A 16,894-nucleotide genomic window follows, 5' to 3' on the forward strand; every position below is an offset into this window, starting at 1 on the left:
CCTAAAAAACTAATAATCCAGTTAAGAAACGAGCAGAAGACATGAATAGAAACTTTTCCAAAGACATCCAGATGGCTAACAGACACATGAAAAGATGCTCAACATCACTCATCATCAGGGAAATGCAAATCAAAACACTATGAGATACTACCTCACACCTGTCAGAATGGCTAAAAATGGCTAAAAATACAACACAAGAAACAACAGGTATTGGTGAGGATGTGGAGAAAGGGGAACGCTCTTACACTGTTGGTAGGAATGCAAACTGGTGCAGCCACTCTGAAGAACAGTATGAAGGTTCCTCAAAAGGTTAAAAATAGAACTACCCTATAATCCAGCAATTGTAGTACTAGGTATTTACCCAAAGAATACAAAAATACAGATTCTAAGTAGTACATCCCCCCCTGATATTTACACCATTATCAACAATAGCCAAACTATGGAGAGAGCCCAAACGTCCATTCAACTGATGAATGGATAAAGAAGATGGAGTATATATATACAATGGACTATTACTCAGGCATTTAAAAGAATGAAATCTTGCCATTTGCAATGATGTGAATGGGGCTAGAGTGTATTATGCTAAGTGAAGTAAGTCAGTCAGAAAAAGACAAATACCATCTGACCTCACTCAGATGAACATATGGGAAGCAGGGGAAAGAAAGGAGAGAGGGAAATAAACCATAGGAGACTCTTAATGATAGAGAACAAACTGAGGGTTGATGGAGGGAGGTGGGTGGGGGACGGGCTGGATGGGTGATGGGTATCAAGGAGGGCGCTTGTGATGAGCACTGGGTGTTGTATTTATGTGATGAATCACTGAATTCTACTCCAGAAGCAAATATTGCCCTGTATGTAACTAAGCAAAACTTAAATAAAAAGTTTTTTAAAAAATGTGGTCTTTTGTGTCTGGCTTCTTTCACTTAAGGATAATGTTTTCAAAGTTCATGCATGTTATAATATGTATCAGCATTTGTTTCTTTTTATTGCTGAATATTTCATTGTACTGAAACACCATATTTTGATTATTCATTCATTAGTTGATGGACATTTGGGTTGTTTCCACTTTTCAGCTATTATTAATTATGCTGCTATGAATATTTGTGTACAGGATTTTGCATAGAATATGTTTTCATTTCTCTTAGGATTCCCAGGAATGGAGCTGCTGGGTTATATGATAAGTTTAACTTTTTGAGGAACTGCTGAACTGTTTTTCCAAATCTGTGGCGTGATTTTACATTCCACTGGCAGTGTATGAAGTTTTGAATTTCTCCATGTCTTCATCAATACATGTGTCTCTCATTTTGATTATAGCCCTCCTAGTGAGTATGAAGTTCTCATTGTGGTTTTAATTTGCATTTCCCGTATGTCTAATGATGCTGAGCAATTTTCATGTGCTAATTGGTCATTTCTATACCTTCTTTGGAGAAAAGTTTCCTCAGATCTTCTCCCTAGTATTAAAATGGATTATATGTCTTTTATATATATTATGTTGTTGTCATAAGACTTCTTTAAATATTCTGAATATAAGTCCCTTAACAAATACAGATGGGTTATGTTTCAATAAACTCATTTTAAGGTGAAAATATCCTAAGTAAAAAATGCATTTAATACGCCTAACCTACTGAACATCATAGCTTTGCCTAGCTGACCTTAAATGTGCTCAGAATACTTACATTAGTCTACGGTTAGGCAAATCATCTAACGCAAAGCCTATTTTATACTGAAGTGTTGAATAGCTTACGTAATTTATCGAACACTGCACTGAAAGCGAAAAACACAATGGTTGTATGGGTGCAGAACAGTTGTAAGTGTATCAGTTGTTGAGCCTTGTGATCCGGTGGCTGTAAGGGCTGAGGCTCGGGGCCAGTGCCCAGCATCATGAGAGAGTATTGTACCATATATCGCTAGCCTGGGAAAAGATCCACATCCAAAATTCAAAGTACAGTTTCTACTGAATGAGCACTGCTTTCAACCATGGTTGAAATTCAAATACAATTCAAAAAGTTGTAAGTCGAACCATCATAAGGTGGGGACTCTCTGTATATAATTTACTCTCTGTATAAAATATTTTATTCTATTCTGAGCATTGTCTTTGTACTTTCTTGATGGTACCGTATGCAGCACAGAAGTTTTAAATTGGAAAGAAGTCCAATTTATCTATTTGTGAGTGTGTGTGTTTGTTTGGTATTATATCTAAGAAACTATTACTTCACCCAAGGTTATAAAGATCTAATCCTATGTTTTCCCCAAGAGTTTTACAATTTGAGCTCTTCATTTAGGTCTATGATCCATTTTGAGTTAATTTTTGTGTATAGTATGAGTCATTTTTAAATAGATGCTATTGAGAGCAGAGTGTTTTTTTATACCTTAAGGTCCCCCCCGCAAAAAAGGTCTTTTTCTCTTTCTGTGATGTAATAACTTATAGTGCTCTGCACATTGAACCAGAAAATACTCATTGAGTCATTTGTGCAAATGTACATAGCAGTGAACCAGCCACTATGATAAAAATAAAAAGAAACTGTAACAGTAAGCACTAAACTGCTATAAGCCAGGACCAATCCAAATGGACTTAGGGTAAATTTATGATTGCTCCTGCAAAGAACCAGACTTCAGCAACACTGGCTTAGACTGAGTCCAACCATAGAAACATTACTGATTAACCTGGCATAGAAATTTATCCTTGATTTAAAATACACAGATACCAGCAAAACAAAACACCCCAAAACCTCAAGAACCCCAAACAACTGAATCAGCAGGTATGGAGTGAAATTCAACTTCTAGAAGTGTATGTGTTTTATATGTGTTTCACGTAGCAGTTACCAGGTAACTTTACTAAGTTAAACTACACATCCTTAAATACCTTTTTAATGACGATACATTCACAGTACTTAATTCATGGCTCACCTTTATATTCCAATTAGCTAAGAAATATATTGTTTTTCTCAGCATCTCTATCATTTATTTGCCTCTTGGTAAAGAGTCTGAACTCCTTATACCATTTGGCTCATTTTCCCAGCAGGTTCCTGAGTAACACAAATGAAGTTCTGTAGCAGAAACAACCTGTCAAAAATGAAATTATTCTCTCGTCCCTTTATATCAAATTGTGGAGGGTCATTCAAGCCCCTCCTCTGTCAATATGCACCAGGGGCAACTGGCCCCTGATGCCTTTTCCATAAGTGATCAGGGTTTGTACTGTAGCCCGAGGAACATCAGCAGTCTCCAAGATCACATCAATAGGCTGTCTGAGCACTCTTGTTCCAAAGGGTACAAACACCAAATCTGGCCATGTGAATCAGAGGAAGACAAGCAGAAGGTGAAGGAGTAGGTGGCAGGGAGGCCAGTACTCCTAGTCAGGAAGCAGAAGCTAAATGGTTGATCTATGGCCCTCATTGTTGCCTGTGTAGCAGGCCATCTTGGCATGTTCCCAGCTAGCTAGAAAAGCTGATCAGAGAAAATACCTTCCAGGATGAACTCATCAACAATCCCCACCACACATACCACTCCAAATTCATCAACATCTTTCATTAAACCTTTGCTTACAGTGAAAGTAGTTTATTTCTCTTCCTCCATACACACCATTTGTATTGTCTCTGTGTTATTTCTCCTCTTTTTCTTGACTTAGATCAGTCTTACCCACTACGCAAGGCCAGCTCAAGGCTCACTGCTGGATCCTGGTGATCTTCGCTCATCTTGAATCCTATAGCAGCAGTGTGAGGATCACTAATTTGACAGTTCATCAGCTTCCTTATGGTTTATCTCTGTCTTTATATGTACCGTTACTCTCTGAACTATGTTGAAGAGGCAAAATTTACACCTTAACTCTCTTGGTACCTGGCACAGTGCCATGGCTGGCACTTAACTCAATATATGCTAGCTCTTATTAATATATATTAATGCTGGCTTTAAAATAACAATAGTAGGAGTTATAAATATAGAACAATCATGACAGGTCAGACGCCCAGAGTGTCTCATTTAATTTTCAAAATAATCCCCTGATGTGGTGACATTATTCTAATTTTACAGGTTATGAAACTCAAGCTAGATTTGTGCTCATGCAACTAGTGAGCGGTGAACTGGACTGTGCCTGGGTCTAACTCAAAGGCTCACATTCACAATCAGCATGCCATGTTGCTTTCTGAAAACAAGTATTGTGATTTTTTTTTTTAAAGATTTTATTTATTTATTTGACAGAGAGAGACACAGTGAGAGCAGGATCACAAGCAGGGGGAGAGGGAGAGGGAGAAACAGGCTTCCCGCGGAGCAGGGAGCCTGATGCAGGGCTCGATCCCAGGACCCTGGGATCATGACCTGAGCCGAAGGCAGATGCTTAACAACTGAGCCACCCAGGCGCCCCAAGTATTGTGATTATTAAGAGGTGGAAGCTGGCACCTGCTCTGCTCATACCTCTGTTACAGTGTCTGTATGTCCAGCTCTAATATAATTGTGTGTCTGTCTTTCACACTACATTAGGAGTTCAGATATGGAACCTTGTATTTTCATCAAGTGTTGACACACACCATTTACTCAGTAATAAATATACTCAGCAGCTGGGTAATCTTGGGCAAGTTATTTAACCTCTCTGTTGGCTTAGTATCCTCAGCTGTAAAATGGCAATGAAAACAGTCTCTCTCTCACGGGGATGAGATGGTGTCTGTAAAGTGCTTAGTTTAGTGCCAGGCACATTTAAAGTGCTATTAGTGATACTAATATCATCTATTACTGTTATCAACATCATCAGTACTTTTATTACTATATTCTCCATCTAAAACCAGTAGTGGAGACAAACATCAGTCACATATTCACACACACATTCCCATGTTCACAACTGGATGGGTACCTTTGTTTGTTGCATTTCTGTGTACCTAGAAATGGAGCTGGACTGCCATTTTTTCATAGACCAGGCATTTTAAAAAGACCAGGCCACTGGGAAGGACATCTGTAAATATTGTTTCTACAGCAGAGATTCTTAACCATTCTGAACAAGAGAGGGCATCAGAATATCCCTGAGGTTTTTTCATACCAAACCCATGAATCAAAACAACTCCATCTTCCACATCTTATCACTACCTGTATTTCTGGAGTTGGGAACCACAGCAAAGAGAGTTACTGTTGATGCTTATGAACTAGTAGGTGGAAGCAGGGAGAGAGAGAGAGAAAGAGAGAGAGGTGGTAACCACTGTCGCCTAGGGCAACAGTTCATATTTTGCCGGATGTGGGTTTAGGGCATGCTGCTCCACCATTTAGTTCCATTCTTTTTCAGTCCCTGTTACTATTAGGCAGAATCCAAAAAATAAGGCAGGAGGGGAAGAGAAAGAATAAAAAGGAAGGTAAGCAATGCTAATCTGAGTTTGTTTGTTTTTGTTGCTAGATGACTAATAAAGTATTTGAGAGCAGATTTAAATATGAATTAAAATCAGGTTCCAGGGACAGACCCTATACTAATAGAAAATGCTATTCCCTTCTTTTTCCCTTTAGCTTACTTCATAATTCATCTAATATCCTCCATGCATCTGAAGCGTCAATGCATAGTTAGGACACAATAATTGTGCCATTATCTGGAGTTGTGCTGTCTACTTTGGTAGCCAATGAGGCTATTGAGCACTTCAGTGGTGGCTAGTTCAAATGGAGATGTGCTATAAGGGTAAAACATGCTTGGTTTAAAAGACTTGGTATGAAGAAAAAGAATAAAAGACTTCACCGATAATTTTAATATTACTTAAATTTAATGCAATTTAGTATAATTAATATTAATTAACTAAATGACCATTTGGGATATATATGAAATAAAATATATTACTAAAATTAGTGTTATTGTTTATTTTTTATGCTTCTAATGTGGCTTCTTGAAAATTTGAAGTTATACATATGGTTTGCCTTATATTTCTATTGAACAGGGCTGGTCTAGAGTGCTACAGTTCTGTGATTAAAAGTGTCATAACATTTGACTCAAAGATGACAGACTATAGTGACCGTATCATATGAATCTAATTTGAATATTACTCACCAAATGTTAAATATGAATTGTCCCCTTTCCTTTCCCACTGTACTTTACGCTCCAGCACTGCCAAACTGTTTCATACATGTGGGGTCTGGGGTGGCCTTCTTCCATCGGCCACCTGGAAATACCTTTATCCTTCAAAGTGCCTCTTGGTCACCCCCTATCTAATCTCTTCCCTATAGTCATCTTCTTCACCATATTATTTCTGCACCTATCACTGCATATCAGACTGCAATGTGTTTATTTCCAGGCTTGTCTCTCCCACTCAACTAGAAGCTTCTTGAGGTTAGGGGCCAATTCTTTTTCTATTTTATACCCTCCACTCAGGGCACATCGTTGGCCTTTAATAGATGTGTGTTGAAACTGAAAAAAAAAAAAAGTTCTGATTGCAGCATGTTGAACAGTTTCATGCAACTCAAGGATATGCATAAGAACCATACTCCCTCTGTAAGCCTCGCTTTGAGGGAGGCTTATCTGCTCTGACAGTCAGTGGAGTGAGCTACCTTGGAGTTTCAGCGTCTCTACTCAGTAGTGGTCTTATGAGCTATGTGTTTACAACATTGCATTGCATTTGCCCACAATCATGGCCCAAGCCCCTTATTTATGTTTGTTGCTTGCAATAGGGTAAATATAATGTCACTGAATTAGTAAGCATGTTAAGAAATAGTCTTGTTGGTTTGCTAAGCCATATCATTTATGGAATTTAATCAGAAGGAAGCCATCCTCTTAAAAAAACAAAAACCAATACTATATCCTGAAGTTACTCAGTTCACTGACCTGTCAGTTGTGAATTTTATGTTATTAGCAGACATGAATGAGATTGTTAATGTTGTACTATAAATAGAGTAGCCTTAGATAAATTTACTTAGTAACATAATTAATATACTGTAAATCTCCTGCAAAAAATTTTGTGGTGTTCCCTCCTTCCCTTAACGAATTATTTCTTTTATTTTTGAGATGAAATCTTAATGCACTTAACTGAAGACTAGAGTTTTGCCTGGTGAAAAACACAGTCTATTAAATGGTAATCGACCACTTAAGCAGCATTCCACTAAATACTACCATTCCATAACTATGCTGTTTTGATGCCTATTATAGCCAGAACAAAGGAAACATCAATTATCACCATTTCAGTATACTTCCTAATGAAGTAGGAAGTACTTTCAGCTTTCCAAATACTGTAACGGTGTCATCTAACATTCTTCAACAGCTGTTAGTGACCCTTTGGCCCTGCTTGAACACTTGCATCCATCTGAAATCCAGCCGTGTCAAGGGGAAGCTCCCCTCTCTTCTGAATTTGGTCTTAGATTTTGAAAATATAAAAACCTTAACCTCTGGTTGAGATAAAAATCTCCTTTGTGGAAGAGGTCTTTGTCCGTCGTCCCTCAGAATCTGCTCTTAAACACACAGAAACCTTGTATTGCATAATGCCCATCTCACTGGTTAGCACTTTATGTATGATCTTTAGTACCTATTTCTTGCTTTTCCACTCATTAAAAACAATTTTCATTGTCTAGACCCTCATAGAGGTAGAATATTACTGATTAGTTGACTATATTCTTATCTGCATAATAAAGATTATTGGTCAACCTTTTCAGCAAGGGTTTTGTTTTTTTCTTTCATTTTCAGCAAATTTTCAAAGAATGGTTAAAGCTTTAGGATCTAAAAGACCTGGTTTTACGTTCCATTTCTTTAACTCCCAAGCAATCATTTCTAATTTTGTAAAGTGAAAATAACAGTATATTCTCAAATAGCTACTTAGCCTAAATGACCTTAGCCTTATATGTAATAAGCACATAGTTATTACCAGTTGATACTTCATATCCGTATCTGAAGCTGAACTTCGGACCATCTCCTCTCCAACCTCCCCATCAACTGATGGCAGTTCCATCTTCTAGTTGTTTAGACCAAGACTTTGGAGTCATCACTGACTCCTTTTTCTCTCAAACCCCACATCCTATTGGCTCTACCTTCAAAATACACGGTGATTCCTAAAGCCTCCTAAATGGCTCCTGGCTTTCATCCTTACTCTGTTCAGCTTATTCTCAAGCAGTCAGAGAGAGCCTTTTATTTTTTATTTTATTTATTTTTAAAAGATTTTATTTATTTATTTGACAGAGACACAGCGAGAGAAGGGAACACAAGCAGGGGGAGTGGGGAGAGGGAGAAGCAGGCTTTCTGTGGAGCAGTGAGCCTGATCCCAGAACCCTGGGATCATGACCTAAGCTGAAGGCAGACACTTAATGACTGAGCCACCCAGGGGCCCCAGAGTGAGTCTATTAAATGTAAGTCAGATCATGTTACTCCTTTCCCCAGAATTCCACAATCGCCCCTCAGTTTCACTCAGAGTAAAAGCGAAAATTCTTACAATGGCCCACAAGACCCTACATGATCTGCCACCTCTTTGTGCTCCTCTCCAACCACATCTCTTGCTACTCTCTTCCTGTTCTTATACCTTCTAGCCACATGGGCCTTCTTGTTTCTTGAATACACCAGGCAGACCCCTGCCTTATAGCCTTGGCCCTGGCTGTTCCCCCTACCGGGAACACAGTTCTCTCAGATAGCCTCTTAGTTAACTCCTTCAAAACTTTGTTCAAATCCTATCTACCCAGTGACGCCAAACCTGACCACCTTATTAAATACTACAACTTTACTTTGTTTAACTTTGTCTTTTTTTATGACACTTTTCACTTATTACTACCTACATTATTTACTTATTTATTATGTTTACTGACTATTGTCTATGTCTCCCCATTAGAAGTATAAACTCCATAAATGCAGAGATCTTTGCCTCTCTTGTTCGTCAACATGTCTCAAGCACCTGAAATAGTGCTTGGCAAATATTTTTTAAATGACTGAATTGTATTTAAGGTAGAAATCTAAGCAATATGAAAAAATGATGAGTTCCTAAATTATATATTCTTTATTACACTTAAAAGTTATAGTTATCCACTGGTGAATCTTGGTCACTTCAGTAATGACTAAGATACCCCTAACTATTTCCATGGTACTTACTCATAATCATTTATAAGCCACTTTGCTTTTATGCTATTTAAAATAAGTCGTCTTCACCTAACAGGGCACTCTATTTATAATCGTGCCTACAGTTGGTGGAGATTCTAATCTCAGTTTCCCAAGTGCCAGTGCACTCTTAATTCCCAGTTTGACATGTTTGCAAATGCATGTACATGCTTTCTAAATGCTTTTTTTTTTTTAAAAAAACCCAGCACATTCCCAATACTGATTATGTCTGTTGAGAAAATAGGGAATGCTATTGGGAGGAAGTCAGAAGATATATTGGTAATATTTTACTTCTTCAGGTGGGTGATAGGTATCCAGATGTTGGCTTTATTATTGTTATAATCTGCATATACATTATACACCATCTTTTGTATGTATGAAACATTTCTTTTTTTTTTTTTTAAAGATTTTTTATTATTTATTTATTTGAGACAGAATGAGAGACAGAGAGTATGAGAGGGAGAAGGGTCAGAGGGAGAAGCAGACTCCCTGCCGAGCAGGGAGCCCGATGTGGGACTCAATCCCGGGACTCCAGGATCATGACCTGAGCCGAAGGCAGTCGCCTAACCGACTGAGCCACCCAGGTGCCCTGTATGAAACATTTCATAATAAAAAAGGAAGGACAAAAATAAATCCAGTCTAGCATTTACTTGTTCTACTACCACTCTTTATCTTCCCTCCAGTTTGATACGATGTAGCTCTCTGAACATAGGTCATCTAGCCAGTTTGTGGAAACATAACTGCTGTTGATTTATCATTTATACCCTCTCCCAGCCCACAACCATCTCACTGATGAGTCTGTGATATGAGATCAAATCAGAAAGATCCCCAGCAGAAACAAACAAACAAATTAAACTCATTGCTTTATTGATTTAATCAACCTAGCAAGCTATCAAGAGGGATGAGAATAAAGACAAAAACGAAAACATGTGATGGCTGCCAAAGCAGATTACTTTTTCAAAAGACATACATAAACATAATAACTTCACAGTTGATTATAATATTTTGTCTTCCCACTATAGCAAGGCAAGTTCCTTGCTTACCTTCATTTCATCCTCCCTTCCTTGACCCCACTGTGGTATAGGGATCTGATATCTGCTTCCACAGCGCACAATTCTGGTCACGTGTAGAACTGTAACTGCCCATTTATGTGCCCCCACCCAACTAGACTAGAAGTTCACTGAGGAATGGTCCCATGTCTTTTCACCATTTGAGCCCTATTCCTGGGACAGCTCCTAGGGTTTTGGTATGAGACTAGCTCAGTTCAAAGGTCAGCTCCTCTTCTTACTCTCTGTGTAACCTTCTTAACCTCTCTGTGCTTTCATGGCATAAGCCCAGGATGTGAGGATTAATGCAATGACACATCTAAATTAATTAGCACAGAGTCTGGTCCAAAATGTAAGCTAAATAAATAGAATAATTATTTATGATCACCATTTGGTGATAAAGAGGAAGCTGAGTTGACAGAGAAGAAAGAAAATAACTCTTACAATACGATTCTTAGTGATTCACGTGCATTGTCAATCTTCAGGAAATGTTTAGAAACCACGTCATGAGTTCAAGCTTTAGAGTGCATGCTGAGACGATGTGGTTCCTTGGAGTGGTGCTACATCTCTACCTGCTTATACCTCAGGGTTGGTACCAATGGGCTTGCCTAGGTCAGGGGCTTGTGACATTTTGATGGTACAACCCAGAAGTGGAACTGATATATCTGGACACTTAGCAAACATTTCTTGAGTCCCAACTATGGTCCCAGGAATTTGGCTAGATAATGAGGATGTGGTGGTGGCAGGTCACATCCTCTAGTCCACAGGCCCCACCTTGTCATGCCGCACGTCCAGTCTAGCCCCTTAAACTGAGTGTAGCTCATTCAATGCCAATCCTTAGTGCTGCTGTTCTCTCTTCTCAAGAGACATCTAACTGTCAGCTTTTCCAAATATATAGCAGTTTCCCCTACAAATCATGTTTCTCATGACAACTATAACTGTAATACACATACACATGACTATACAACCAGTGTACCGATCTAATGCCTCAAATCCTGGCATTTATTATGCACTTGAACTTATAATAATTGCTTAAACTTTAAGCTATTTGCCACACAGGATGACAGAACTGACATAAATATAGACATATTTACATACTATAATATTAATTATATTAGTAAGCATTGTTCTATTTTGAGGTGAGAATTACTAAGATCATTCTGTTGCCTATAAAATAAACTCATGAGGTCTTTGAAATGGAAAATATTTTGGTGTGGTAAACTATGAAACACCAACTTAATTTATTATAAGATTTGTGGACTCACTAAAAGGTTTTGGATATAAAGATAATTAAAATAAGATCGAAGAGGGTTTAGAAGTAAATGAAAATAATAATAATTACTCCTTTTCTCTTTCTTTTGAAAGTAGTATGGTTTGAAGAAATTCAGAGTCGCATATCAAATACAGACATTTATGGCAATAAATTTTATAAATAGCTCATTCTAATAATAATATGAAAATATCTAGAACGTTTTTGTTATAAGTAAATAAAGGTTAATAAAATAGATGATTGGTATACATTCCTAGGGTATAAAAATATGAAACATTAATGGACACTACATAACCTAGTAAGTACTGTGTTTAAGATTTAAAGTAACTAAATCATAAGGTAATCCGTATTATAAAGTTATATTTCTTGAGAAATAATAATTGAAAAATTTTGAAATTTAATATCGACCGCCCCAAGCTTGGGCACATCAATTCCCCATCTTAGTTTCTCAACAGAATGGAAATCGGCCATCTTACATATAGACCAAAAATTGACTACTTTTAAAAGAACTTCCGAGAAACAAAAGGCCTCAAAAGTGTTGATATTTCAGACTCTAACAAAATCTGTTATCATTATGACATTTTCCGTCCTTTTCTGTGTGATCAGCAATTCTAACTTTGCCAGCATTTCAGACAGGACAAATTCAAAGAATTATAGCAGTTCGCCAATTGCTATTATAATGACAGACATACTCTAGCCCAACAATCTCACTTTACGAATAAGTTATCTCAGGTCCAGGGAGGTTAAAGCACCTTAATCAAAGTCACCCTTGTCTAGTTAAAGGCAGATATGGAGTTATAATCCAAATATCCCAAGTATCCAGAAAAGACACAAATATTAGTACCAGTGTGAAAATTATTAAGTATTAACAGCCTGAAGATGACATTATATTTCTTAGACCTTTCACAACATGTTAAACAGGCAGGAAATACCACCCGGAAGACATTATAGAAGATTTCTTAGTAGATTTTCTGTGAATTTTGCTAGCCAGTCTTAACTGTAAGACTATTTCAGTGAGGCCAGAGGGAAAATTGCCAGTGTACAAAAGCTCTCTTTTCTGAAATTTCTGTTCAGAGGCCTAGAATTTAGAATTAGTAGTAGGTATTAAGTACCCTTGCCTTTATTTAAACCACATTTTACCACCAGAAATAATACCCTGGGGAATAATAAACTCATGTGCCTTTTCCCCATGTTACTTTCCTCCTTCACTCCTTTTCTCTTTCTCTAATAACCACATTAAAAGTTCTTTTTGAACCACTTTACTCTGAGTCGCGCTAGAAACTACACGTCTGGTGTTCTACAATGGTATAAATAAGAAATACCTTCCCACAAGGAAAATCAGAGGTGCAGGGGCAAAGTCTTCAGGGGGACTCCTGGATAGGATATCCTACTCAGTTTCCTTCATTCTATGAAATGGCACTCCGGACATTCACTCTACGCCAAATTATGAGACTAACTCCTGGTGTCCAAACCGGCCCTCTATCTTATTTTAAAATGGAAAGGCCAATCACTGGTAAAGATGTTTTTAAAAAGAAGAAACAGATGTCCAAAGTTTTAAAGTCAGCAAACACTCTAAGACACGTCAGACTGCGATCGTCACTCTCAAATTCTCACACGACTCGCACTGAATCTACAGTGCCTTAAAACGCGCCCCCCCCCAGGAATTCCTTCCGAGGGTCAGGTTGGGGCTCCTGGGCTGCTGGACAGGCGAGGGTTCAGACGGGTTACCCGTCTGTCCCTGAAGCAATTTTCTGGGCAGGAAATCAGTCAAATGTGATGAAAGAAAACGCGGGGAAGACGAGCCCGCGCCCCAAGCCCCGCGTAGCTGGGTCAAGGGCTGAGGTCAGCAAAGGGGACCCCGGGGACGCGCTCCCCTCGAGGGCCAAGCGGGAGGCGCGAGTTCTCCGGGCCACGGCCGGGAGCTGCGTCGGAGCCGGGACCAGAGCCACTGGACACATGGTCCCGCGGCAGCCCCAAGGGTCCCGGCTGCAGCTCGCAGGGCGCCCGGACCGGCCGGCGCCGCTTACCTTGACGGCTCCGCGCGGACTCGGCAGGGATTCTGCGCGGGCGCGGGCGCGGGTGAGGGCGGGCCGGCGGCGGGGCAGCGGCGGGGCAGCGGCGGGGCAGGCGAGGCGGCACACTGGGCTCCACCCGGGCTCAGGTCCGCCGCCTCGGAGAGGAAGTGGTGTCAGCCCTGCCCTTTCCACGCAGCGCGCCGACGTGTGGCGCTCGCCGCGCCGCTTTGCATCGAGGTGCAACGGGGGCGCCTGGTGGGAGGCACACCCGCGGGAGGATGTGTGGATGAAGACTTCTAAGACTCGGGGGCTGCTTTTTCCAACTCATCGGGTCTGTGCCTCATTTCCCCTATTTCTCCCCCGCCACACCACACCCCTGAAGGGAAAAAAAAGTTTTTGTTTTTTAAGTTCTGGGAAAAGTTGGGCCTTCCTCTCTCGCCCCTCCCCTACGCGCGCCCTCTTCTCTGAGAATTCCCTCGCTGAATGATCCTCCTTTGTCGCTCGATCTATTAGTGGCTAAGGGATGTGGGGCCAGACGACGGCTCCGCATAAGCCCGAGACCCTGGTCTCTTTTGCAACGGCCTTCCTGAGTGTTTACTTCAGCCCCTCTGCGCTTCCTCTTTCGGGCCAGTTGAGCAAGGCCGGATCTTCCCGCGGCGCGCAGCCCACCCTTGGGGGACATGGCGCGGGAGTGCGGAGCAGAGCGACCCCGCGCCTGCGCGCCTGCCCGCCGGTCCGCAGGGACGCGCTCTAGGGGGCGCGGGTCTCTGCGGGAACCCGGGTGGAGTCGGAGGTCGGGGGTCAGGCGGGGAAGGGCGCGCTCGACTCAGCCCATTTCTCAACTGTGCGATTGGCAAACCCCCCAAAGTTTAACGACACTGAGTTGGCGCGGGAGGCTGTGAAGAAACAGGCACTCTCACACATTGCGAGTGGAAATCCAAAGTCGTATGAACCCCGTGGAGGCGAATTCAGCAATAGCTATTAAACTTACATATGCAGTTACCGTTTGATCCAGAAATCCCACTTCTAGGAATGTCTTAGGACGATTGAGTGATGACAAAAAGTTTTGCATATACCCACGCCCGGCAGGATTTGTGATAGCAAAGGACTGACTGGAAGTAACCCGAGACTCATCGGAAGTAGAGCCTCCTGAGAGTGGGGAGATCTGAAAATACAGAAGTTAAAAACAGTTAGGATTTGTAAATGTGGTTGAATGAACCTCCTCTTCCCCTGTAAAAGCTGTGTCTTCAAGGGCTTTTTATGTGGGGAAGGTGGTGGAGAAGGCATAAAGACATACATTGGACACGTAAATTAATTAGGTAAATTAGATAATTCAGTCATTTAATAAAAAACTTATAAGCACCTACTCATCTAAGAACGATGAAAATAGTTGTGAAGAAAACAATTCCTGCTCTGGTGGGTGGTACTTTCTAGATGGAAGAAAGCAAATTAATATTTAACATGTTAAGTAATGTAAGTATTTTGAAGGGAATTAAGAGGTGAGAGTGATAGTAGGGGGATGGAGCCGTTATATTAATTAGGATCATCAAGGAAGAGCTTTCGATATGTGTCACTTGAGCCAGACCTAAATGACATGAGAGATTAACTCATGTGGATTTTTGAATGAGAATGTTCAAAGGCTCTGGGTTAGGAGGGCACTTGAAATACTGGAAGAACAGCAAGGAAGCTAGTATGGATGGAGCAGAGTGAGAGGGAGACAGGTGGTATATGAGATCAAAGAGGAAATTGTGGCCAGATCATGTGTGTCCTTTCTGGCTATGGTAGGGACTTCACTGTGAGATAGGAAGCCATTGGAAGGTTCTGAACAGTCAGTACTATATAGAAAGTCAAGCGATGGAGTGACTTACATAGAAGAGGAAGAGTGGGCAGGCAATATCTCTTTGCAAAATAATGAAAAGGGGCAGCCATTCCGAGGTTTGGAAAAACATTCCAGAGAAGGAAGAGCAAGCAAAGGTCTTAAGATAGGAACATAGAAGGTTAGAAAGAAGGCCAGTGTGACTGGCATATAGCAAAAGAGTAGGGCAGTGGTAGAGGATGGGGACAGAGAGGTAGATAGGGACCAGATCAGGCAGGGCCTTGGGGTAAGCCTTGAGGACTTTGAGTTTTATTCTGATTGCATTGGGGAGCTATTGGAAGGATTTTAGAAAGTACATGATTTGACTTCTGCTGTATGCCATCATGCTGGTTGGTGATTGGAAATGGATCGGATGGGGCAAGACAAAGGGCAGTGAGAGGTCACTCAGTAGGTTGTGGCAATAGCCCAGGTGAAAGATGGTGGTGGTTTTGGTTAGTATTCTAACAGTGGGGATGATGGGAAAAGTTTGGATTCAAGACAGTTTCAAAGCAGAACCAACAATGTTTGCTGATGGGCTGCTGCAGGAGTGGGGAAGTGGCAGAGTGGCAGAAGGGATTAGGAACTGAATGTGAACTAGTGTGACTGGAGTCCTGGGAGCTCTGGTGTGAGGCGAGGCTAGACAGAGAAAGGTCAGTAGGGACAAACCATGTAGGACCGTGAGAACCATGTCAAAGATTGTTTTCTCATCCTAAAAGCAGTGAGATTGTGGTAGGATTTGCGCTTTAGGAAAATCACTCTGGCTATAGTTTGGGGAATTGATCAGATGAGGAGAAAAATGGGTGCAGGAATATTTCTGAACTAGGCTGGGTGAGAGATTATAATGGTTTGGACTAGACTGGTGGCAGTGGAAATAGAAAGAAGTGGATGGACCTGAGAGATATTTACAAGGTAGTTGATAGGAGACTGTGATGAGTGGATGTGGACAGAGTGAGGAAGAGGGAGGAGCCAAGGATGCCCACTAAGATTCAGGCTTGGATAATGATGGATGTCACTGCCATTCAATGAGATAAGGAACTCTGGGGGTGGGGAGACTGTTAGGGGGGAAGGGAAGATAGTTTTATTTTGAACAAGTTGAGTTTGACAAACCTTTGAGGCATGTGAGTGGAGAGACCTCATGTAGAAAGGTGTGTAAGTGTCTGATGCTCAGAGCATGGTTTAGAGTTAGAGATGCACAGTTTGGGTAATCTACCTACAGGTGGTCATTGATGAGATGGCTTAGAGAGAAGTGAGTAGGATGAGAGAATGACCTAATGCTAAGCCTTAAGGAACATCACCATCAAAGTAGAGGAAAGCTGAGCCTGCAAAGGAGACAAAGGAAGAGCTCTATGGGGAAGGAGGCAAACCAGAAGAAAGTAGTGTTTTGGAAGTCACAAGATGGGGTACTCAGCCATGTCTGGGGATGTTAAGACTAATGTAAGATGAAGATCAAGATGTGCCCATTAACTTGAACCATATTAACAACCACAGAGACCTATTTTATTTATTTATTTATTTAATTTAAATTCAATTAATTAACATATAGTGTATTATTAGCTTCAGAGATAGAGTTCAGTGATTCATCAGTTGAATATAACACCCCATGCTCATTACATCAAGTGCCCTCCTTAATGCTCATCACCCAGTTACCACATCCTTCCACCCACCTCCCCTCCTGCAACCCTCAGT

The 16,894-nt window shown here is 40.8% G+C and overlaps 1 protein-coding gene across 3 annotated transcripts in view; it reads right to left on the reverse strand.

Moving 5' to 3' along the window:
- Positions 1–14,365, reverse strand: part of APBB1IP (amyloid beta precursor protein binding family B member 1 interacting protein) — a 115,966-nt gene extending 101,601 nt beyond the window's left edge. Inside the window, exon 1 of one of the 3 annotated variants that reach the window (XM_064591934.1) lies at positions 14,345–14,365. The gene's annotated coding sequence lies outside the window, so the exon portion shown is untranslated. Of the gene's footprint in view, positions 1–13,365; positions 13,501–14,344 lie in introns of those variants that run through there. The other 2 variants (XM_054507320.2, XM_045874269.3) reach the window with 2 other exon arrangements.
- Between the last annotated feature and the right edge of the window lie 2,529 nt (positions 14,366–16,894).

The sequence above is a fragment of the Mirounga angustirostris genome, unplaced genomic scaffold (genome assembly GCF_029215605.1).
Source record: "Mirounga angustirostris isolate CCGP_5_RB_7025 unplaced genomic scaffold, mMirAng1.0.hap1 SCAF_5, whole genome shotgun sequence".
NCBI lineage: Eukaryota > Metazoa > Chordata > Mammalia > Carnivora > Phocidae > Mirounga > Mirounga angustirostris.